This window comes from Ambystoma mexicanum, chromosome 4p (assembly GCF_040938575.1).
Source record: "Ambystoma mexicanum isolate Mex_15411 chromosome 4p, UKY_AmexF1_1, whole genome shotgun sequence".
Lineage (NCBI taxonomy): Eukaryota > Metazoa > Chordata > Amphibia > Caudata > Ambystomatidae > Ambystoma > Ambystoma mexicanum.
This window is the reverse complement of record NC_090927.1, coordinates 524237129-524262971: the sequence shown is the minus strand read 5'-3', so window position 1 is coordinate 524262971 and position 25843 is coordinate 524237129. Positions and strand designations below refer to the sequence as shown.

The 25843-nt window shown below is 47.1% G+C and overlaps 1 protein-coding gene across 1 annotated transcript in view; it reads right to left on the bottom strand.

Annotated features, from left to right (window-relative positions):
* The window catches only part of LOC138453331 (coiled-coil domain-containing protein 171-like), a 70509-nt gene extending 56256 nt beyond the window's left edge, over positions 1 to 14253 (bottom strand). The window contains exon 1 of the mRNA XM_069606053.1: positions 14169 to 14253. The gene's annotated coding sequence lies outside the window, so the exon portion shown is untranslated. The remainder of the gene's footprint in view (positions 1 to 14168) is intronic.
* Between the last annotated feature and the right edge of the window lie 11590 nt (positions 14254 to 25843).

The following is a 25843-nucleotide window of genomic DNA, read 5'->3' as shown; positions in this document are numbered from 1 at the left end:
GTGGTGCGATTGCGTGTGTGCTACTTAATAGAGAGATGTCACAAGCAAGCCATTCTAATTGTGTAAACAAATCAAAGTTCATGTATCTGGTTATGGTGACTTGTCACCTTTCTTTTTTTATTTACATAAATTTGAATTTTGGTGATACACACAGCTTGTCATTTGTCCTAGACCTTTGGGGTGGCCGTGAATATACAGGGACTTTTAGATTAGTGGTTGCCACTTAGTGAAAGAGTGACATATCAACTAATATCTGTACCGAGTGAATTACACAATTCAATGTCAACGTGTTTAAAAGGTGCTAATTCAGCGCCAGAAGGGGACGCACCTACCAACTGCAGTAGTAAAGAAGATGCACAGTGGGGGAGGCCACATGGGGAACACAGATACTCAGAGCCACAGACACACTGTATAAAAGGACTTAATCGGGAATGGTAGGGGTGTAGTGATACATTGACTGTAAACTTGGCCCAAAACACTGCTCTGTGACTAGCTAAAGGGAGGGGAGGGACAATAATAGCACAATCACAAATACGTGTAGCGGGAAATACCTTGGGCGGGCTGGATCATGGGACTTTCTGGTTACAACACGTGGCCACAACGTCAGGGATATGCAAAGGGGGCAGGGGGAGGCTCAATATACTCGTCATATGTGAATGAACACAACCGGAACTTGGTGATGTAACTGTAGGGAGGTCAGCCAAACAAGCCGCCCTGCAGGTAGCAGGAAGGGAGGCTCTGTTCCAGTGTGCCGGTCACATGACAGCCAATGACCATCGACAGGCGGCAGTGGAAAGGGAACACTGGAGTGAGTGGCGTTCCTGTGGCCAGCCCTCAAAGTATCTGAGTCTGCGAAGGTCATTATCTAACAGATATCGTGTGAATGTCCCCTTTCCCACCAGCTGCATGGTGTCTTGTGTCCCGTTCTCAATGCTGCTGACCAATGGCAGTGTATTAAAGTTACGGCAGTCAGCACAAATGTTGGGTCATGTTCCGGGTGGGTTGTGAATAAACTGTGGAACCACATGGGGAGGTGAAGGGATGGGAAACTATTGAACTGGTTGCTCTAATGACGTTAAGTAATGTAAATCAAGGAGGAGATTGGTGCAATCAAAACCCTGGGAAGCACGAAAAAACAAATTCTCCAATTTACAAGTGTTTCTCCCGACTTCCGACTACTGTTCATAATCCATTCAGATGTTCAGCCTCTTGATCGGAGCTAATCCACTAATATGTGCTCACCCAGCTGTAATAAACTATGTTGCTTCTTGCCCGGCTTGTGCAACATTTTTGAGTATCTGGTTTTTAATATGCACTAATTGGTGGACCAGACTACATTTTTGGAGGCCCCAGCGAGATCTCAGTACTCCCCAGACTACAGAGTGTATCCAGGCCACCCTGCTTGGGGGCGCAGGTCTGGCGACTGCAGACCTGTTCACACCGCATCATGGAGGAGGCCCTGCAGATGTCGAGTTCACGAAGGTCTGCCAGGTCCCACGTTTCGGTGGAAGGGCAAGCTTGTGGTGGAGGCTTAGTGCAGAGGGGACTTGAGAGTATCCAGGACATGAGTATAACCGTGCAAGAAGACGCTGCACAATAGGTGTATGCTAGAGGGGGGCGGGATAGATTGTTTTTACGATGTATAGGACGCATCCTCGATAGAAGGGAGGACGATCAGCCGTAGTAGTGTAGATATTAGAGCGTACCACCCGATTGGGGGTGGACGCTGGTGTGGGTATGCATGCAGTAGAGCGGATGGGGTGCGTTCTGAACTCCATTAGACAGGAGTGGCACGTAGTACAGGGAAGTGTATAGTTGCGTCATTGGGGTACGGGTTGTGTTGTTAAGATCCTCAGATTTGTGGTCCGTTTGAAGTAATCTTCTCAACACTCACAGCAATGAAGACAAAAGAGCGTTGTGCATGGATTCATCACACCGTTGTTTGACGAGATACCAGCAGCACGCTGGAAAGAGGAGGAGTGACTTGACAGGAAGTATAACCCAATTTACATTTTGTACTATAATAAGGTGTGAAACAAAACCCACAATGAAGATGAACAATGAAAAAGAAAAGGGGCTGGGATTAATGAGATGAGTGGGGCAACAGTAAAAAGTATTATATTGTTCTGCATCTTTGTTCTCTTCTGGTATTTAGCACATATATATTTAAGCCCATGAGCTGTTGGCGATAGGGAAACGCACACTAAGAGAAGTGTGGCTAGCACACTGGAATTATTAAACATTGTCGGGGGAAGGAGTAGATCTTGCCTCAGAAAATATATGGTGTGGTGAAATGAAGAAAGTGGGACTGGGAGCACCAATGATACCTGCTACACGTGCTCACCGATAGCATCTCACAGGAACGCCAAAGCAATTCTTGCCACAAGAGGCGACATCAGAAGAGGGAGGGTGTCTAGTACATCTGGCCTTGTCCAGAACCAGGAGTATGTTCCAGGGGCATACGGTAGACGTAAAGTGGATTAATGAGGAGGAGGTGTACGAAGACAACTTTATACAACGGGAAAGAATGGCCTAGCAGGAGAAAAATAAGCACATTGTTCTGGAATATGTAACAGAGGAGGACCACAAGGGAAAACAGGTGGCCACTGCCCATAAAAGAATATACTGTAAAACATCCACAGGGTATGATGTGCCATACCAGGACCTTGATGCAAATCCAGGGTTCGGTGTCACACAACGGAAAAGGGGGATGGCACAGTGCCGTGCAGAAGGGCTGCTGGGCTTTGAAGAAAGGGTGGTTAAGAAAATACATGCTAGATGTAAGAACATTTGGAAAAGTTATATACATGCGTCCAGAAGCCACTGGAACAATATTCTCTTATGTTTTAGAGCCAATGTAACAATAAGGCTTGGGATGAATACCGGCTTCAGGAGGACAATGGGCATCGCAGCATTGCACAAGTGGGCCGCTGCTTTGATGGGACACTTGGTGGCTGAGGCAGAGCAAAAGCATACGCCCAACTACCATCAGATTGGAAGAGATTTTGTGCACTGGTGACTCTTCATAACATTACATTAGTGGTACCCCTTGCAGATAACACTCAATGGGCAGTCCACTAATGGGCTAAAGAGAAAACCGCAGCAGAAAAACAAACCAACCAACATAAGGTAACAAGGAAGAAAAGGTCCAGTATTAACTAGACCTCGCAGAGTTCACCAAGAGCTTAGAGAACATTCCATCTCATTTGAAACTGTACAGTTCAGCAACTGTTTTCTTTACTGCTCTTCTAGTACCTGGGGTGCAATCTGCAGCCAATGCAAAATGGTTGCAGATCAACTGTTACAAATTGTTCCAACTGTCAAATGCAACTGAAAAGGGACTCAACGCGGTACGTGAAGAACTATGGGCTCTGCGGTTGATGACCCTCAATCTTATAACGGAAATGGAGGGAGGAGTACGTGATAAGAGGCAGCTCATGCTGTACCACAATTCCCGCCAATTACGCTACAAATGGAACAATCACAGAGGTGGTAGAGGAAATAAGAACAACACACAAGAGAATGACAAAATAGGTGCAAGACAATTCATCGCCATCCTGGTTGGATTCATTGTCACCTGCATCGGTCATCTGATCGTACAGTGGTGTAAAGGTATGCAATTCAGGTCAAGGAGGTATTGGGGGGGAAGAGAGAGAGAAAGAGAAAGAAAGATTTCAGCACCACCACCAGACTTGGGGAATTATCATACAGGGGTGCGGGGCATTGCGTGGCCTAAATATTGATTTTTGGGGAATACTTGGATGGGCACAAGGAAGAGGGGAACATGGCCAGGGTAACAAGGGTGTGGGTGTGTAAAGAAAAGGAAAAGGAGATGAAAGGAGCAGAACTATCGAAAGAGGAATGTGATAAAGGTGTAAATTCAGATCCAGATAGGGGGGGACGCACCTACCAACTGCGGGAGTAAAGACAATGCACAGTGGGGTTGGCCGCATGGGGAACAACACAGATACTCAGAGCCACAGACATACTATACAAAGGACTTCACAGGGAATGTAAGGGGGTAGCGAGACATTGGATGTAAATTTGGTCCAAAACACTGCTCTATGACTAGCTAAAGGAGAGGAGGGACAAAAATAGCACAATCACAAATATGCATAGTGAGAAATCCCCAGGGCGGGCTGGATCTGGGAACTTCAATTTAAAAACACGGGACCCTAACGACAAGGATGTGCAAGGGGGGTGTGGGGGGGAGGCTCAATATACTCATATGGAAATTAACACGACTGGAGCTGGGTGATGTAACTGCAGGGCAGGCAGCCAAACAAGCCGCCCGGCAGAGTAGCAGGGAGTGATGCTCTGTTCCAGCGTGCCAGTCAGGGAACACTGGACGGAGTGGCGTTCCTGGGAGGACCAATCACACTTTAAGTTCCTGAGGGCTGACAAAGTGGCCAGTCCTCAAATATCTACCACAGAGTCGAGGAAGGTCATTATTTAATGGGTATCGTGTGAATGTCCCCTCCTCCACCAGCTGCAGGGTATTTTGTGTCCCGTTCTCAATGGTGCTGACCAATAATGTTGCAGCGGTCAACACAAATGTTGCTGCATTAATAACAAGATATTCCGGAGTGAGTTGTGAATAAAATGCAGTACCACATTCGGAGGCGAGGTGATGGGAAACTATTGAACTAGTTGCTCGAATTACATTTTCACTAAATAAAGTAACTATCGTCGGGGAGGAGATCAAATTCCTGCATAGCCCCCAAATAAATATCCAACTTTTAAGTGTTTCTCCCGACTATTGTATTTCTGTTATAAAACTACGGTTCATAGTCATTTAGAGGTCAGCCTCTTGATCAGAGCTAATCCGCTTTTTGGTTTAATTTGTGCTCACCCAGCTGAAATAAACAGCGTTTCTCCTTGCCCGGTTGTTGCTCCACTTTTGAATATGTGGTTTTTATTATGCACCAATTAGCGGACAACCGACTACACCAGCATCCCCATCTTCTCACACATCTCTGAAAACTGATATTATGCCAGTTGTAAAGACTAGAGGGGGTTATCGGTACTTCTGCTCAATATATTGTGGGGTAAAAGCACAGAACACTGCAGCAAGGCTCTCAATTTGGTAGCAACGGACGAGCAGCCAGGCTTAAGCTTTCGGGAGTTGATTCAGGATGGTTCTTAAGTACAGTGTTTCCCCAAAGACCCCACAAAGGAATGTCCACACAATATGTTAGGTGATAACACAGCTTCTTTATATAAAATAAGGGTTCAGCAATATATACACATAGAAATAACACTTTGAAATTGGAAAACTTATTCAAAGAATGGCAAATATATTCACTCTATGTGGTACCGCACATTACTTAAATCCAGTAATAGATGCAATTACTGCAGACAGTTTTAAATAGGCAGGTGGATTCTTAAGTTAGGCGTAACGCCATAGAATAGGAAAGAAATGCAGGTTAGGTACGAACAGTGGCAGAATGCTTTCTTTATAGGTAATTCTGAGTGAGGATGCCCCCACCTTGGCAACCTGTAAGGGAAAGGTTAGGCAGTAATATATGTTGTCTTTTACAGCTCAGTCCAATAATGTTCTATTACCTTGTGCTTTCTTTTAAAAGGTTCTACCAACCCAAAGTACCCGAGAGGCCACAGGAGACCACGATCCAAGACGAATCTGGGACCCCTGAACGACTCCTGAGACTAGAAGATGCCCTTCCTCATCAGAGTACCTTTTGGTGCCTTGGTAGGTGAAGTTGCAGAGTTTCTCAGCTTTACTCGACGATTCCCTCAGAGGATGGACCACCTTTGGAAGAAGAAGCCACTGGGATGCTGAGTCCAAGAATAAAAAGGAAGCAAGGTCTTTCTTAAGTGCAGCAGTTTTACTCTTCTCGCTGCTCTCCTTTGGTCGACGATTTCTCCGACTGTAGATGTCCTGTGAAGATGAAACTTGCTGTGGGCTCCTTAAAGGCTTGGCAGATGAAAGTAAGGCCCCTGGACCATTGTATGACTTCTGGCGGCGACCGGTGCGTAGGTCACATTCAGTGACAGGTTTTGGAATATCAGTTTTCCGACTTTCAGTCATCGGTGCTGCAGCCGCAACATGGACCTCCGGGCAGCTACTGGTGACCTGGAATCGATCACTCGTGTGGACTTCGGACCCTCACCAAATCTGGATCCTCAGGACATTTTCGTTACCTTCTGGTGGCAGGAAGCTCACCGGCAGACCTTCGACTGTACCAAACTACTCTGGCCTATCTCTGGCAGGCAAAAGTGGTCAGGGGTGATGGCAATGATGTCCTTTCAAGTATTTAAGGGCAGATTGGAACTTTTGCAGCACTGGGTGTTCAGCAGCACTATGCCAGCGTACCCATTCTTCTGGGCGGTAGACGACAAAAGCTTCCAGCAGTCACGAAAGACAACTCCAGACACTAGGTGACACCAATGGACTTCTCTGGCTCGAGATGTTCAGCACACCTCTTCCGGCCTTCGAAGACCCTTTCTCCGGATGGCAGGCACACAGGACTTTCTTCCAGGATACTTCGATGAATTTTCACGATGGTCCCTTGTAGCTCGGGGAGAGGTCTCCTTTGCAGGCCCTCTCTGGGTCAGTCCTTGGGAGACACGACAGCTTTCGGATTACTTGTAGAAATTGCAGCAGCAGACTCTGCCTCCAGTTGGGCTTCAAGGAACAGCTTCTTCTTGCTTCAGCTTCGACTTCTGTACCAATTGGTAAGTTAGAGGTCCCCAGATATACACATCTGTCCCCGATGCTTTAAGTGGGCCTCCGCCACCTGGGTCTGGGCCCCAGCAGTCTCCAAAAAGTGGTGCTGAGTCGGGGGCCTGCCGGGGCCCCCGGTCCCACCACATCACAGCAGGACACATTATCCCGCCGTGGCCGCAGCCAGGACTGGAGATGCGCCCCGCCATTGAGTCAGGCAAGCTGACAGAAGTGCCAGACAGCCACAGAGCATCGCTCGGGCACTTCTGTCAGTCACTGTAACTTCCTCGCATGAGGGGTCACCAGAGGAAGTTACAGTCCTTTTGTTTCAACCTCCCCAGGTCACCGATGTGTCGGACCCTAGGCATATCTGGGGACTGTGACATATTTCGAGGTTTACAAAAGATGGCTCGAAAAGTATCCAATTCAAGCCCTCTTTTATAAAGCTTTGCCGACAAAGATGGCTCAGTCGACAAAGCTTTATAAAAGATGGATTGAATTGTGTACTTGTCAAGCCATCTTTTATAAACATAATATGTTACATATTTCTATGCTTATAAAAGATGGCTTGCCAAGTACACAAACCATAGTAAGGTACACATACAAACATATACATTATTACATACATGTATGTACATTTGCGTACCTTACTATGGTTTGTGTATTTTTCAGGCCACACCCCCAAATGAAGCCCCCCCCTCCCTCAATTTCTAACCCCAATTAAAGCCCTGTCTGTCCCTCATTCACTCTGGCTGAGCCAGGCTCAGTCAGCCAATCACACAGAAGGGCATTCATACAGACAGGCAGCCAGCCAGCCAGCCAGCCAATCAGGCTCACAGGCATTCAGGCCATTCACTCCACCGAGGCACCCATAACAAAGAGTGTGGATTGGGGCAAGTGCCCAGCCTTTCAGCACACTACACTGTATTGTCTGTTTCAGTCAGGGCTGTCTCATTCATTGTGTCACACACAGAAACCAGACACCCACAACAGAGAAAGTAAGTTGACTCCCAACTCCATTCACAAAGGTCCCACCCCTAGGGTGTACACACAACACCTGGGAAGGCTCCAGTCAGTCTCACAGGAGGCAGCGCCAGAGCCATGTATGGTGTTTCCACCCGACAGCCATTCAGGGGGAAGTGACAGAGTAAGGGCTTCCCAGGATTTTGGGCGACAAGGTAAAAGGCAATAGAAACCAAGAGGCCACAGTGGCCATCTTGCCTTTGTGTAGGAATCAACCAATTCCTATAGTAGGGCCTGGGTATCCCAAAATGGAGGATACTCAGAGCCACTGCCAAGTCAGCATGTCACTGCCACCAGCCCATATCCTGCTCTGTGGGCAACACACAGGTGCCCAAAAACACACAAAGAGTACAAGGGTGTAACCCCAACCATGGGTGCCACAAGGGTATCTCATGGTGGTTGTTCACCAAAAGATAAAATGAAGAGCTGCACTCCTAGAGGTCCAGGCTGGACCTCAGTGGCAGAAAAGATATGGAAAACACACAAAGAAGTGTTTGGACAAGGATTGGAGGCGCAGTCCCTCCATAAGGCATTTCCAGCAGTGCAACAGTCATAAAACTTTATTGTGGGGGGACCGCTTATCATGGGCAGGGCCCAGATTTGCAAGCATTGCCTTCCAATTTCGTGACCCACCCAAGGTTGGAATTTTGTGAGTTGCCTTTTCCTGCTGCCTCTTGATGGGACATGGATCATCCGGGAGAAGATACCCAGGAGTCACTCACTGCCAGCTAGAACCTCAGAAGGAACCACGACCTGGAGGGCCAAAATGAAGCCACCAGTAAGACACCCGCATTCGCTCACCCACCATGATCCCAGATTTGGGAACCTGGAACAGAACTGTGGAACTTTTTCATTCTGTTGAGATTGAAAGAGATCTGGAACCGGAGTCCCGAACCTCCTGCACGTACTGTGAAATGTTTCTGCCACATCTCCCATGTCGCTGATGTAAACGCCCTACTCAGCTTGTCTCAGATTTCTCAGTGCCTCTGATGTGTACTGCCCCGATAGCCAAGGGTTTCTACGCTGCCCATTCCCTCAGTTCATGAACTGTTAAAATGGCTGTGGAGCGAGTCCCCCTCTGTCTGTTAATGGAGTCCATTGCAACGTGTTGTCCATTTGCAGAACCACTGCTTTCCTCTTAAGCACTGAGTTGGTGGGGAGAGGGGAGAACTCCAGGGCGTTTAGAGCTGCAACTTGCCCCCCCCTGATCCCCCAGGTGAAAGACTGTTTACTCTTGTATAAAAAAAAAAATCTTTCTCCTGGTGCCTTTGACACTTAACCATGGATCCATAGCCCATCTATCTGGTAAGAATGATTGATAAGACCAAGAGGAAACTCCCTTAGACGGTTGCTCTTCTGCAAACACCACTGCAACCCGAATGTCATCCCTGGGATTTCTCTTTCCAGTGTCTGTTCAGATGGGACAATAAAGGCCTCATGTGGAGCCATGCCCACCGAACCAGAACAGGCAGGAAGCCGTGTAACCATGTACCTGCAGAAATTCATTGGCCAAAGCTTTATTCTGGGCCAAAAGATCCAAGGGGGCCCATCTGGAGTTTGACTGCCATATCCTCCGCTAACAATCTTCCTTATGGCCATCCAAAATATTGCTCCTATACATTGGAGTCCTGGGATGGAGCTCTCTGTGTACATAATGAATTATACCGATTCCAATGTTCTGCATGTGACCTACACACGCCAGGCTAGTTGCTTCTGAGACAATGCTTTGTACAACTAGTCTTCCAGTTATGGGAATGTCTGTATACCCTTTTGGTGAAGAAATTTCACTTCTGGCCCTAGGACCGACACAATGATCCAAGTGGCCCAGTTCAATCCGTACGGCAGGGCCCTTAACTAGAGAAGGCATTTACCCACTGCTAGTCGCAGAACATGTAATGCTCTGTCTAAATTGGAATGTAACGCCCACAAAACTGAGAATAAATTTTATAAGACATTTTTACAAATGAAATCTAATTATAAAGAATCTTTTTTAATATGTGTACAAATCTTAGATGTGAAGTAGGAATGTATTAATATTTTATAATGGAGATGTGACAGTATGAATTGTTTGCTGAAAAATGTCCTTCTCTCATGTGTATGTAAACTCTAATGTGAGTGTGAAAAGTTTTAATGTAAAAACTGAAACACTTAAAAAAAATGTACTGTACTTAAGGACACTTATGTGGAATGTAAGAATAAGTGTCCTGCAAGTACATTTAGGCCAGCAAATATTCACATTTCAAGGGTATCACTTTCTGAAAACAGTTAATTTTTAAGTGTTTGGTGGCGACATACTGGTTCTAAATCTGCAAGTACAAGACCAGCCTGAACTTCCACAAAGCACTATAAACACGATGGAGTAGACCTCTGCTCCCTTCTCCTGCCTGGCACCTTTATCATTGCCTTCTTACAGACCACGTCTTGGCAAGGCCCCTGGGCAGAGGGGTGAGAATTGTTCCCGAAGCTACACCCCAATCATACCAGCTGTTGTCCCAAGCATCCATTGACATCCTGCACCACAATTCCAAGAACCCCCAAAGTCGGCATCCAACTTGCCTGGCTTCAGGACCTCTGTGTATTGGGGCATGACTGGAGCCTCTTGTTTCTCTAGAAACACTTGCCTTTCCCTCTAGATCATCTTCTTGCACCATTGCGTGACACCCGTTTGTCACTTTTGCTTGTCGAGTGTGAAGATGACTTGTTTTGAAGATCCAATTTCTTTCTCAATTTCCCAGCATGTTTATCCACCTTGAAAACTTTATGCACTTCAGTGGGTCCCAAAACAACATCTGCCCATTGAAGGGAATTTTCAATGCTTTGGCCTTTTGGTGGAAGTCAGCAGGGGTCGAATTTGCTGGGAGCTATTTAGTTCTTACTTCTAGCATAGGAGTCTTGTTAGCTTGAAAGCAGCAGCTACCAGGAGCTACTTTTGGCTCTGTAGGACAACGGGCACCTTCACAAACATGCATATGTCAAATTAACTTTGAATATTTGAGAAGTATACTAAAAGAAGAAATAGGGTACAGTTAAACATAATGGATCATACATACTGGGCAAAAATGTAAAGTTTGCCACTTCTGTAGAAGATAATTTGTGGTGCATTGTGTACTCGCTCCTAGTTTCCCACCAGTAATTCCCGCCTACTCGCTGATGCCTGACACCCAGGAGCTGGTTTTTAGCTCCTGTTCCTTGAATCACAATTTCAAACACTGAGTTAGTGTGCCAACCTCCGATATGCAGCGGCTAGCAATGGCAGAGCCTACATTTATCATAAGCCAGGTCAGACAGGAATAGTTTTTGAGTATTGACATCCTGTAAAACAAAGGCAGTGCCTGTACCATCATGGAGTTCTTTAAACAATGTCTTGAGATGGCCCAATGCTGTTCTGAGCGGACATGAGGTAAATGTGCTGCCCTTGGAGACAGACGTGCCTCAAAGGCCTTTTTTCATGGCAACATCATCTTTCTTTTATGTTGCATCTCTGATTGTTCTTGCAAAGCCACTGAAGATCTTCTCAAAGCTGGGAAGAATAGTGGCCATCTGGATAGACTAAAGCAATGACCTCAATCCCCATTCAAGGAATAACCTTTAGCCAACACACACAGGAAATGTCAACTTTATTTGTTCCTTCCACTCTCTAAATATCTCTTTAATCTAGAAAAAGGAGCAACCCGCTTAGAGGATGCGCTTGAAGTGAGGGGGCAACATGGTTACTTCTGCTGCTTGAGCCTTCACCTGCTCAGAAAAACCCATATAGTTTAAAACCTGAACAATGAAGCCACCGTTTCTTTATCCAAGTATTTTCCCTTTTGATCATCTTCCCGAGACAATACTGAAACAAGGGTTGTCACTGAATAAGACCAGGAAGAGGGGGTCTGAAGTGTAGGGAGACCTTACCCTTTTACCCTTCTTCTTAGTACTTGGTGCCGTAATGGCTTTTTCAAATAAATTCAAGATGGTATGCTCCGATACATGACACTGCCATTTATGCCTCTTCATGGCCCTATCTGGAGAAGAATTGGAAACCTTTAAGTCTGTCTCCACCTGTTTACGTTTCTCAGACCTTTTCCCCATGCTTAAAAAAGCCTGATGCACACCTTGCCTGCAATGTTTACAAAGTAACCACACTCCTGACATTAAACATACCTCTTTCCTCAGTGCCCAATGCGCACTACTGTCTTGCCGAGCCCAAATCAACACGGCTGCCTTTCTCGCAATGTGGCTGTCACACATGCTTGATCACAAAAGACATGGCAAGCACCGACTCGCCCTGGGTCTTCTCACCCCCACCCCCTCAATTCTCCTTAACGTCACCCAATGAACGGCACACCATCCATGGCCCACAAGTAGATGCAGACCTGTGTTCTGCACCTTATATGCAGATCATCATGTCTGCACAAAGCACGCAAGAAGCCCTGCTGGTTCACCTTCTGAAATTTCTGAACTGAGAATAAACTTCTTTAACCATACCCTCCATGTGTCGCGTGTCAGCACCACATCAGTGGCGACCAGGACGTGGTACCGCTCGCACAAGAAAGAGAAACATTGGAGGCAGTGAAGATCTGCCATTAGCAAGGTGAGGCGTGCAGAGCGACCCTGCATCAAAAAGCGAGGGGCGGTGGACAGACTGTGAAAAAAAAAAAGTTTTATTGAAAGCAAAAGGAAGTGGGATACAGAAGCAACGTTGCGCTCGTGAGCACCTCCCCCATAACAGGAGTGACGGGCAACGCCACGTGCGATGGCCCTCACACCAACCATTGTGACACGCTGCCTAGCAACACAGCGCATCACATATCTGCAAGAGACTCAGCCAGCATTGTCATGTGTTGCCTGGCCCAACAAGAAAAAGACAGAAAGGGTGATTTTCTACACTGAAAGAACGGAGGTTCCCAGCACTGAATGAAGATCACATAAAGGTTACATGCAACGGGCAGAATTTAAAGGAAGGAAGGACTGGAGGCCAAGTTTAAGACACACCAATTTAAGGAGCCAAAAGAAAATACAGCATTGTTTATAAGTTTAATAAAACCTGGAAAAGCTCCCTACAAAAATAGGGAATAGCCTTGTCGTGCAAAGCTATGAAAAAAAAACAAGCAAGTGCCAACCACTACCCAACCATGGTTGCGGCAATTACTCCTCCACCCCCGTTCCCGGCAGAACCGGGAACACCCCCAATAAGATGGAGAGGTGGAAAAGGATGTTTGAGACATACTTAGCGGCCATTGATGGAGACAAGATCAACCCATCCAGGAAACGAGCTTTGTTGTTGCACAATTTAGGCCCAGAGAGGCGAAGCATTTTTGATAGACTCCCAGAACCACAAGGAGAAGACGCAGAGGACCTGGATGAGTTCACCTTGGCGGTGAGAAAAATAGGAGGAGCATTTTAAGCCAAAGAAGAGGGGCTTTTGAAAGATACCCATTTTTCCAAAGGACTCAAGCAAGGCCCATTGGAACCCTTAGAAGGGTATGTGGCTGTACTGAGAACATTAAGCCACACTTGTGAATTTGGTGTTTTGACAAATTCGTTGATTCACATGTGGAAGTTGACACCTCACAAGTAAGTACACGGACGAGGAAAAGGGACGTAGAACGGTTTAAGTATGAGTTTCTTTTGGAGTTATTGTGTTTTTAACAGAAAACCGCTGAAAGTTTATAAAGGTGCAAGATTTAGGAGGCATATATTAGATGTCCATATTAATTTGTCTGAAAACAGCGCTACCCAATCGATTGATAAGAGTGCACGAAGAAAAAGACAGCATACGTTAAGATCACACCAAGTAGACGAAGCTGCACACTTTCGTAACACACTTAACTTATGCGATGTAAATGTGTAAGCGCACAGTCGGTGAAGCCAACCGGCCCCCGAAATGGTTTTTGAATACGTGGGTTCGTGTTGCGGTATGAGAGGGGATCCGTCAAAGCTGCAGTGCAAGCGAACACAACGACACTCTTTGCACGACAGTCACGACTCCGCATTAATGAAGACAGCCATTAATTACCTAGTGAAAACGAGACAGTACGGCTCCACACAAGCTTCTGTATCTGAAACACCTGCCTGCATTTGCGCTACAGATCTGCGCCCCTCGTGGTTTCTATGGACGCCACCAGTGGTTACTAGGCAGCACACCGCCTGACCTGTTCAAGCCGAGCATCTCAAGGCAAAAGTACGCACTGTAGTAACAAAAATGTGCCGATTTTGCAAAAACTAGAAATCGTGTGCAGCATTAGAGTGGACAACGACACGTACATTTCCAAGAATGCGGTGGCAAGTTTGTAAATGGGGTAAACACAGTTGACTTGGAGTCGGCGCTTACAGGGTCTCGCTGGTGAAACGCTGTACACGTAGACCTATTGACAAAGATCCCAGTGTTGGAATAACTTGGGCATGGTCACCCAATGCCCCTACAGTTATTACAATTAAACTCGAACGGGTGCACGGTAGCTTCAACCCCACTTACCGCTCGGGAGAAAGCTGAAGCCAACCCTGCATCTGCCATGGGACAAATCACAGCCAACGGACAAAAGGACCAAAACCCCGTATCCGGGTAATGGCTGGTTCCGACTAGAGGAAAGGACCCAGCGACGCTTCCCCTCCCATCATACGCCTGACAGCAGCGAACGCCACAACTACGTAGAATTCAGTTGCACTCCTCCCGCCAGAATACTCCAGTTCCCCGCTGCAATAGACCGTGTAACTGTAATGCAGCCAGGAAACGGAGTAATGATACAGATGAGCTCTGTGCACGCGCAAACGGACATTCCATGGCTATCAAGAAAACGTACATAGTTTATTTAGGGTGCCACTTTACAAAATGGTTTCGTTGCACACTTTGATAGCGCTCTAGAAGTGGCCTGCTTTGCGTGCGCTTGCCCTCCTGCTTTACCGGCAGGTTTTTCCCGCAGTATCCTGGTTTTCGTGCTCGTCTCCGAGTAAGAGCATAAAACCCCCGGGATTGTTACGGCTGCAATAAAACGCGAAACGCGGCACAGCGTGTGCCTCCCCTCTGTCTGCAGCGATTACCAGAGGATGCTTGCAAGAACCAGGCTACACAATCCCTGCACTGCTTGTGCACTCGTCTTCGACCATACCTGCCTACATTTGAGAATCAAAAACCCTGAGATGTATGACCCAGTGTTGCCAACGCCTCAGTAAGGAAAGTAGTTATTGGCTGTCATAAAAGTAGCTAAATGACGTCATTACCTAATTTGCATAATTCACCAGGTGCATGATGGGTGATTGCAGAGGGCATGGCTGTTATAGCCTCTCATTGAGCCCACCCCTTTTTTGTAATAAAAGTCCCGAATGCACAGATGCAAACTCATTACATCCATATGAATACATGGACATGCAAATGCAGTAGATAAAAGGACATGGAATCAATTGCCTGTGTGTTTTTATTTATTTATTTTTGCAGCCCCACACAGATCGTGCACTTCCTCCACTGAAGCGAAATTTTGTAGAAACAAAATTGCCAGAAGGCAATTTGTATATAATCATTGGTGTGGCGTGGTAGTCGGGATTAGAAAATACCAACATATGCTGAGACCTTCGTCCACATCTGCAATTCCACGCTTGACTGCATCTCCTTCTCATGAGAAGACTTTGCCCTTTCTGCTACTATTCCGTTGTGAACCTGTATGTGAAAAGCACTTTTCACCCCTGAAACCCTTGAAAAACGTGCACTTTTTTCTATTGGTTTGGGAACTTGCGTACATGACGCAATTCTCCAATCCAATAGAAAAAAGTAGCTAGATTTCTCACTAGCCGCCTTTTTTTAAAAAAAAGTCACCGGGGGTCTGTGCTTTCTCGCTAAATATAGCAAGAAAGTCACCAAGTTGACAGCACTGGTATGACCCACCCACTTGCACACAGCTCCTCCCACACATCCCACCCACATGTCAAAAAGGTAAACTCAGTTGTTGTAGCCAGTGGTGGAAATAGAAAAAATGTGGTCGGGGATCCCACAATACAAGGGCCGGGGTGGGGGAGGAGTTTGGGGCGGCAGTGCCCGAGGGGCATGGTCTAGAGGGCCGGGGCTCGTAGTGGACATCCAGCAATGCTGGAATACTTAAAAAGAAAAAAAAGCACTTGCAACGGCAGCATTGCCTTTTACTGCCAGCTTTGGCACTGGTGGGTAATGCACAATGCTCGCTACATGTACAACTGAAAGGAATCCGTTGTACATGTAGCGAGCATTGTGCATTACACACCAGTTCCAAAACAGCGGTAAAAGGCAATGCTGCCGTCGCGGGTGCTTTTTTTGTTTTTTAAGTATTCCAGCGCGGTTCTTGGGCTTGGGCGGCTGACTTTGCTGGATCCCGAGATCCGGCTCCATATATGGTGCCGGATCTCGGATCCGCCGAGAGCCGGCCCAATGACCAGCTCTGGTTGTAGCTGCAATTAGAAACACGTTTGCATATTACAGTTGAATGCGAATGTCCAAGAACATGCAATATGTTCATCTCCTCTGCCCACTTCTCCCCCTAATCCACAAAATGGATTGCCTCCTTCCTGGAAGGTAGGGCCATGAGAGTAGTCTCAGAGACGGTCACAGCTGTTCCTGCACCCATCCCATTATATCTCTCAACTCACCCGCTTTCGGCGAGTGTCACTCGCAAAAGGCATCGAGACACCAGCCCACCCGCCAGCTCATCTGTTTCGCCCGCCTTGGAGCCACAGACTTGCATACCTCACACAGGCTCAGTCTTAAAGGAATGGTTCGGTCAGAAAATATTATTGTCCCTATGGGTCGGCCATGTGGTTTTAACCATAATTCGATCGATCGTACAAGCATTTCCTATGCACCTTGCCCGAGTTTTCGTCTCTTGAACACAAGCAAAATCAGGCAGCAGGGCACAGCCATTTTGTGATAATCTTATGACTTTCCGCATCACCCTGGGTGACCTGACTAGACGCGTACCGCCCATTTCACAATGCCAAAGCACGTCTCGTGTCAACATTCTCTGCGCCTCAGCTACTGACGTGTGGCAATGGAAACGGCAGGAAGCCTCTTTCCTCGACAAGTATAAACAGAGCATTTCACAACACACAACAGCAGATTTTCTTTTCCATTCCTCTCGCTGTATTTCTTTAAGTATTCTGTGACTCGTTTCTGTGCTATGGCGTTAGGGAGAATTCTCTGTTTAGGCTGAATTTCCTAACCTAGTGAGTCCCCCGGCAGCTTTGCTGGATTTCTGGAGTTTGTTTTTTTCCATCCTGCCAAGAGTGAGACTCTTTTTTTTCCCACTCTTGGACATGAATGTGTGTAATTCCTTTGAATGTCAATGTGTTCTTTGGGCTATGGGGTCTTTTACCCCATAGGGTCTCATATGTTTTTCTATGTGTGTTACACCGCACCCTACGTGCCGTAGCACTGGGGCGTCCTAGCGGACCTCCATCATAGACTCCATACCCGGGGACTGACTACTGTCTCCCCGGGCATGTAAAGTCACCATTGGCTTTACTAGACCTAAATTTACTAACAGAACTAGTACACACCATCCTATTGTGGACGTCCTAGTAGGGGTAATTCGATTACTCCTGGTTCTGTTATTCGAGGGGGCACTGTCCCGTCCCCCCTCGTCGAGTTTTGGCTGGTGGCAGTGGAAACTACTTGTTATATTCAACCCTGAATATAACCCTATGGGATTCTTCCCATTGTTGGAGGTTGATACTTTTTCTCGTTAATCTCTAACATACCACCGGTTTATTTATCTTAAATAAATCTATCGGTTTGTATTTTCTGCCAGAACTCGGTTTTTAAAATGGCGTCTGTGTCCGTCTCTGTGACTCCTAAACCAAAGGTTGAGCCCTTTGTTCCACTTTTGGCAGGCCAAAGTGGTACCATTCTGTCTGGGTACCACAGGGGGTGTGGGAGGGGGTTTAGGCACCCTGGACTGAGTTGCCTTGCCAACTCAAGTCGCACTCTGGTGTGATTGGCCCAAGTGGTGAGCCACCCGGCTCACCACTTAGTGTGTTTTGAGTGACAGCTAGGCTGAATGAATGGTGGTTTTCTGCATAAAAGCAGGGCTTTTGGGACTGGATCCTCAGAAGTCACCACAGGACCTAAGAATCCGACGAGGGTAAAGCTGAGCGGACCTGCAACGACGACACCTCCGGTGGAGCCCTGCTGAACCCACTCACCACTTCCCGACGACAGAGGAGATCTCCCCGCCGGAGAGTCTCTTCCTCTGACTGGTGGGAACAACCAGTCCCCTTTGCTTTTTCTTCGTTCCAGGACGTAGTGGTCAAATTGCCTGTGCAGAGCACCCCGGCAAACAGATAGCCCCTACCCCTGTACTGCGACCAAAAGGTGGTGCCTTGTGACGGAGCACTCCGCGGCTGGTCTCTTCCCTGGTGGTGCAACGATCTTCAACTTTCCTTCGACGACAAGATCATCTCTTCTCTTGGCAAAGACCCGACGTGCATCCACCACCAGGAACAACTGCCCCCGCCGGAGCTGTCCCTCCACAAACAAGGTACTGTGTCCGCCTGGCTTCTCGTGTGTCGGTTAGTGTGAGGTGTCTGAATCCTCGCCTCTCCATTGGGTCGCCTCCAAGCTTTCTCATCTCTCTGTTCTGAACTGGTCTAATCTTTCTATAACAATTTGCGACAAACACTCGAAGTGCATTTCCACTGTGATACTTTTTTGGACACATCGCCTTGCCTCTCTCCGAGTGGGCCTGGCCTCTGAACTTTGCGATCTACAGTAGACCCTGCCTTACTTGCCTTGCATTTGTTCGTAAAAGTGTTGGTACCGAGTTGATTTCATACCCTGCCTTTTCTCTCCCGTCCTAACGAATACTAGAGTGCCATCTAGGTTAAAGCATTCACCTCTGTCTGCAAATAAGTGGTGCCGTTGAACCTAGACTTGTCGAACTATTGTTAGGGGGATTGATTTTTCTTATAGTAATTGTGCTTGAAGTGTTTACCGTATTAGTGCCAGTGTGTTTTCATAGATGTGTTTTTATAAATAAATAACTATATATCTTTACACCGAAGCCGTGTTCCGTGTTTGCTTGTTCTACTGTGTAAATTGCCCTATTGTGTATACTCCACATACTGCCTAACTCTTCTTGAGGGAAGTCTGACTGCTCAGCCACAGCTACCAAGTGAATCTGTGTGGTACAGACTGCTACCAAGTGGGTTTACTGCCAAACACCTGTAGTCCTAAATCTTTTGCAGTGGTCCCAGAGGGAACTGCACAGGTTTCCGCCTAACACTGGTGTACAGCGGTGGGATTTGTATCGAGTATACAGTTTAGAGTGCTTTTCAACACTTTAGGATAACTAACCACAAAGCTTAGCACTAAAAAGCAACTTTCAAAAATATGTCTACTATGGAAGTTTACAGTCAAGAATCCTTGTCAGGTGAAAATACTGTGAGTTTACGAGCCCTCTGTAGACAAGAAAATCTTTCTGTAAAAGGCAAGAAAGTGGAACTGATAGCGAGATTGCTGGAAAACCAAAGCTTGGGTACTGGTTCAGAGGAACCAACTTCTCCAGCAAATGTAGAAAACAGTAATGGTATTGATCTGAATCAAAGTCTTGATAATGAGTTAGGAGAGGAAAGTGAACCTAATGAAGTTAGCCACTCTGAACCTCTATCTGCCTTACCTACTGTACCTACGGGGCCCATATCAGGTCCCACATGTAACCCTGCTTATTTTGAACTTGAAAAAATGAAGCTCGAATTAGAATACAAACAGTTCTTGGCTCAATCTGAAAGAAACCAAGAGCTCGAGTTCAGACGGATGAATGCCTAGGCTGAGCAGAAGCAAGCTGAGTTAAGACTCAGAGAAATAGAACTTAATCACGAGTTAGAGATGAAAAAGTTGTCTGTGGAAAATGCTTCTCTCTCCTCTGGTTCCTCTAGAAGCTCCAGTCCCAAAAGACCCCGGATGCCGAAGGAATTAGTGGGTATGTATGAACCGAGATTGGATGTTTTGGATTGGTTAAAACTGTTTGAGTACAATCATGGGCTCCAGGACCTCACCGGGAATGATCTACTTCCCTGGTTGTTCTCTAGGCTCCCCCCTGTTGCGACTGATGTGGTAATGGAGTTGGGGGAGGCGGATAAGAAGGATTACGAAAGTGTGAAACTAGCTTTGATAGCTAGATTCGGGAAGACCCCTTCCCAGTATCTTAAGAGGTTTAGAACCCTCAAAAAGCATGATGGTACCCCTTGGGCTACGTGGGTGAGTGAAGGGTTGAAAAACTTAGAGGGATGGATTAAGGGTTACAAAGTGAACACTTATGAGGGTATGAAGGATCTTTTTATGTTGGAGTCTATTTATGATGCCTGTTCTCCTGAGCTCAGACAGCACTTGGCCTATTCGAAGGAATTGGATTCCGGGAAGCTAGCTAAGGCTGCTGACTTGTGGGTTGCCAACAGGGCTACTCATAAGGATTCTGGGGCAACTCAGAAAAAGGATGAGGGAAAACAGCCTAAGAAAGACTCAAAAGAGAATTCGAATAACTCAGATTCCAAAGAGGGCCCCAAACAAAACCAGAAGCTTAAGCCACAAGGAAAATCGCAGCAGAATAGTGTGTCTTCTGGTGCCAAACCGGAAGGAGGCCAGAACAAGCCACCATTCCTGAAAGCATTCGGTAAATGCTTTGTTTGTGGCTCGACTGACCACGTGAAAGGAGATCCCAGATGTAAGGGTAAACCTTCAGGGGTCCAGCTTGTCTCCTTAGCCTTCGCTCCAGAGGAGGAAGTCCAAATGGCAAGTAGAAACTTTCTACTGCTAGCTGATGAACCCATTGGAGTCTCAGCCAGCGTTTCTTTAGTGTCTCTGGGGTTGTGGGAACAACAGAATTTAGACGTCTATAATTCTATCCCCGATAATACTAAAGAGTATTATAAGGACAGTGTCCAGGTGAATGGTCAGGAGACTCCTGCCATTAGGGACACTGGGGCCAGCATAACTGTGGTGGATAAATCGTTTTTTCAGGCTGAGGATGTTGCTAAGGCACCCAAACGCCTCACCAAGTTAGCTGGAGGGCCTGTGCAGATGCTTCCCCAATTACCAGTTCTCATCCAGTGTAACGACATGACTGTGAAGATCCCTGTCAGCATACAGAGTGAGGTACCAGGACGCGTTCTGTTGGGTAACGATTTGAAAACTCTCTGAGTTGTATCGCATACCCCCAGACCTCCTAGTAAATGGTTACAGGAGCTAACCAGACCTGCAAGAGAGAGAACCATGCGCGGTACTCTCCAGGAGATGATGAAGAAAGAAATCACTCCTGCTCCACTGGAATTGTCGGCTGCTGTCTCGAAGAAATCAGACGCGAAAGGGAAACCTAAGACTTCTACCCCGAAACCAGCCGCCAGCATTCCAGTGCAGCCAACAAGGACTTCCCCGCCGTTGTCCAAAGTTACACTCGTAACTCCACCTCCAGCTGAGGCTGAGAGGGAGGTACAACCCTGTGTGGTAGAATTAGACTCTGACGAAGAGCTAATGGAAGGCCAGGAACTCATTGGAGATCTGGATCCTGTTGACCATCCTGAGCTGCAGTCTTTACTGGCAGAAGGTGCACCCAGCAGGGCAGACTTCAGTAAGGGACAGAGAGAATGTCCAACTCTGGAAGGTCTTCACCACCAGGCAGAAGCTCAGGCTGAAGGGCAAGAGCCTGGTAAATACAGGTTGCACTGGGAAGATGGCCTCTTCTACAGTGAACCGGCCGAGTCTGCACCTGGAGACTACAAACGACTTGTAGTACCCCAAGAGAACAGACCACAGTTCTTGCAGTTAGCCCACGAGATTCCTTTGGCTGGTCACTTGAGTTTCAAGAAGACTAAGGAAAGGCTCTCCCTCTACTTTCATTGGCCAAAGATGGGGGCCAAAGTAGAAAAACACTGCAGGAGCTGCCACACCTGCCAGACCTCTGGTAAGGTTGGCTCCAAGAATGTGGCACCTTTAGTGCCTCTCCCAGTCGTGGGAGTCCCATTTGAGAGAGTTGGGATTGACATTGTTGGTCCCCTTGATCCTCCAACCTCCTCAGGCAACAGGTTTATACTTGTTGTAGTAGACCATGCTACTAGGTATCCTGAGGCAATTCCTATGAGGACTGTTACAGCTCCGGCTGTGGCTAAGGCCCTCCTTGGTATTTTTACTAGGGTCGGGTTTCCTAAGGAAGTAATCTCTGACAGAGGGTCAAATTTTATGTCCCACTACATGAAAGCCACGTGGAAAACCTGTGGAGTTACTTACAAGTTCTCAACAGCTTACCACCCACAAACAAACGGGTTGGTAGAAAGGTTCAACCGAACCATGAAGAGCATCATAGGTGCTTTAGAGGAACCCCTTAAACGTAAGTGGGACCTTCTACTGCCATGCCTTCTATTTGCTTATAGAGAAGTCCCTCAGGAGGGAGTAGGTTATTCTCCCTTCGAGCTTCCCTATGGTCATCCCATCAGAGGTCCATTGGCCCTGATTAAGGAGGGGTTGGAGAGTGCTCCTTCCCCCAAGCCAGTCAGAGTGACTGACTACGTGATAGGTCTCCGGAGGAGAATGTCGCACATGATGACAGAAGCAAGCGATAACTTGAAAGCTGGACAAGCATTGGTCAAACACTGGCACGATCAAAAGGCTAACATGGTTGAGTTCGCTCAAGACCAGCTCGTTCTCGTTATGATCCCAACAAGGCAGAGGGCCTTGCAAGACAAATGGATGGGACCCTTCAGAGTTGTGGGTAAACTCGGAGAGGTCAACTATTTGGTGGACTTGGGCAATCCCAAGGAGCGTCTGACAGTCTTCCACACCAACCGACTCAAAGCGTATGTCTCAAGACCTGATGTGGGAGCGTTGCTTCTAGCATCACCCGAGGAAGAAGAGAGTGAAGCTCTTCCGTATCTCCTCAGAGGCTTGCCTTTGGACGAAAAAATTGAAGGAGTAAATCTCTCTTCAAATCTGACACCCGAGCAACGAGAAGAGTGCAAATCTATGTTGAATCAGTTTGCCTCCCTGTTCTCGCTTTCACCAGGCTTGACCTCTTGGGGCCAGCATGACATACTCACTGGTGACTGTCTGCCAGTCAAAAGCAGAGGATACCGAATGTCAGAAAATGTACGAACCCACATCAAAGGTGAGGTCAGCAAGATGCTCGATCTCAGGGTAATATAGCCCTCTACTAGTCCATGGTCTAGCCCAGTTGTGTTAGTACCAAAGGCCGGATCTAAAGAACTTAGATTCTGCGTGGATTATAGAGCTCTTAATGCAGTCACCAAGACTGATGCCCACCCTTTGCCAAGAACAGATGAGTTGGTGGACAAACTTGGCGCGGCCAAGTTCCTCAGCACATTTGACTTGACGTCAGGCTATTGGCAAATAGCCTTGACAGACCATGCCAAGGAGAAAACTGCATTTTCTACCCCCGTTGGCTTATACCAGTTTAAGGTAATGCCTTTCGGATTGAAGAATGCACCTGCTATATTTCAACGGATGGCAAACCAGGTTCTGAATGGGATGGAGGACTTCTGCATGGCATACTTGGATGACATAGCAGTGTTCAGCAATTCCTGGGAAGAGCATGTAACCCACCTGAGAGATGTTTTGCAGGCTCTTGGACGAGCCAATCTGACCATAAAGGCGAGTAAATGCCAAATTGGACAGAGTAAGGTAGTCTATCTTGGACATGAGGTAGGAGGTGGAGAAATAGGGCCTTTGCTCAGTAAGATTGAAGCTGTGCAAAATTGGACAACACCTACTACTCAGACCCAGGTGAGAGCCTTCCTAGGCCTCACTGGGTATTACAGGAATTTCATCGAGAACTATGGGACCATAGCTTCTCCACTGAATGTCATCTCCTCACCCAAATTTCCTAAAAAGGTTAAATGGAACGAGGAGTGCAATCAGGCTTTTGAAAACCTGAAAAAGGCTCTTTGCCAAGCCCCAGTACTCAGAGCTCCTGATTACCGCCAAACTTTCATTGTGCAGACAGATGCTTCAAATGTAGGAATAGGTGCCGTACTCAGTCAACTGGATGGGAAAGGTAGGGAGCACCCCGTTTACTTCATCAGCCGCAAGCTGAAGGATCATGAAACAAGGTGGGCAACAATCGAAAGAGAGTGCTTTGCTATCGTGTGGGCTCTGAAGAAGTTTAGGCCATACTTGTATGGTTCTACTTTTGTCATTCAGACTGACCACCAACCCTTGAGATGGTTAATGCAAATGAAAGGGGAAAACCCAAAACTACTGAGATGGTCGATCTGCCTGCAAGGGTTTGATTTCACCATTGAGCACAGGTCAGGGTGTCACCACCAAAATGCTGATGGTCTCTCTAGGATGTATGTCATCGACTAGAGGTATGAGATTCATCCAGGAGTGGATTAAATCCTCCTGTCCCTTAGTCTGGGGGGGGGGGGGCGAGTGTTAAGGAGAATTCTCTGTTTAGGCTGAATTTCCTAACCTAGTGAGTCCCCCAGCAGCTTTGCTGGATTTCTGGAGTTTGTTTTTTTCCATCCTGCCAAGAGTGAGACTCTTTTTTTTCCCACTCTTGTGTGTAATTCCTTTGAATGTCAATGTGTTCTTTGGGCTATGGGGTCTTTTACCCCATAGGGTCTCATATGTTTTTCTATGTGTGTTACACCGCACCCTCCGTGCCGTAGCACTGGGGCGTCCTAGCGGACCTCCATCATAGACTCCATACCCGGGGCCTGACTACTGTCTCCCCGGGCATGTAAAGTCACCATTGGCTTTACTAGACCTACATTTACTAACAGAACTAGTACACACCATCCTATTGTGGACGTACCAGTAGGGGTAATTCGATTACTCCTGGGTCTGTTATTCGAGGGGGCACTGTCCCGTCCCCCCTCGTCGAGTTTTGGCTGGTGGCAGTGGAAACTTCTTGTTATATTCGACCCCGAATATAACCCTATGGGATTCTTCCCATTGTTGGAGGTTGATACCTTTTCTCGTTAATCTCTAACATACCACCGGTTTATTTATCTTAAAGAAATCTATCGGTTGGTATTTTCTGCCAGAACTCGGTTTTTAAAATGGCGACTGTGTCCGTCTCTGTGACTCCTAAACCAAAGGTTGAGCCCTTTGTTCCACTTTTGGCGGGCCTCTACACAGAGGCCCTCCAAAGTGGTGCCATTCTGTCTGGGTACCACAGGGGGTGTAGGAGGGGGTTTAGGCACCCTGGACTGAGTTGCCTTGCCAACTCAAGTCGCACTCTGGTGTGATTGGCCCAAGTGGTGAGCCACCCCGCTCACCACTTAGCGTGTTTTGAGTGACAGCTAGGCTGAATGAATGGGGGTTTTCTGCATAAAAGCAGGGCTTTTGGGACTGGATCCTCAGAAGGCGCCACAGGACCTAAGAATCCGACGAGGGTAAAGCTGAGCCGACCTGCAACGACAGTAACCGGATAGCCCCTACCCCTATACCGCGACCAAAAGGTGGTGCCTTGTGACGGAGCACTCCGCGGCTGGTCTCTTCCCTGGTGGTGCAACGGTCTTCAACTTTCCTTCGACGACGAGATCATCTCTTCTCTTGGCAAAGACCCGACGTGCATCCACCACCAGGAACAACTTCCCCCGCCGGAGCTGTCCCTCCACAAACAAGGTACCGTGTCCGCCTGGCTTCCCGTGTGTCGGTTAGTGTGAGGTGTCTGAATCCTCGCCTCTCCAATGGGTCGCCTCCAAGCTTTCTCATCTCTCTGTTCTGAACTGGTCTAATCTTTCTATAACAATTTGCAACAAAGATTCGAAGTGCATTTCCACTGTGATACTTTTTTGGACACATCGCCTTGCCTCTCTCCGAGTGGGCCTGGCCTCTGAACTTTGCAATCTACAGTAGACCCTGCCTTACTTGCCTTGCATTTGTTCGTAAAAGTGTTGGTACCGAGTTGATTTCATACCCTGCCTTTTCTCTGCCGTCCTAACGAATACTAGAGTGCCATCTAGGTTAAAGCATTCACCTCTGTCTGCAAATAAGTGGTGCCGTTGAACCTAGACTTGTCGAACTATTGTTAGGGGGATTGATTTTTCTTATAGTAATTGTGCTTGAAGTGTTTACCGTATTAGTGCCAGTGTGTTTTCATAGATGTGTTTTTATAAATAAATAACTATATAACTTTACACCGAAGCCTTGTTCCGTGTTTGCTTGTTCTACTGTGTAAA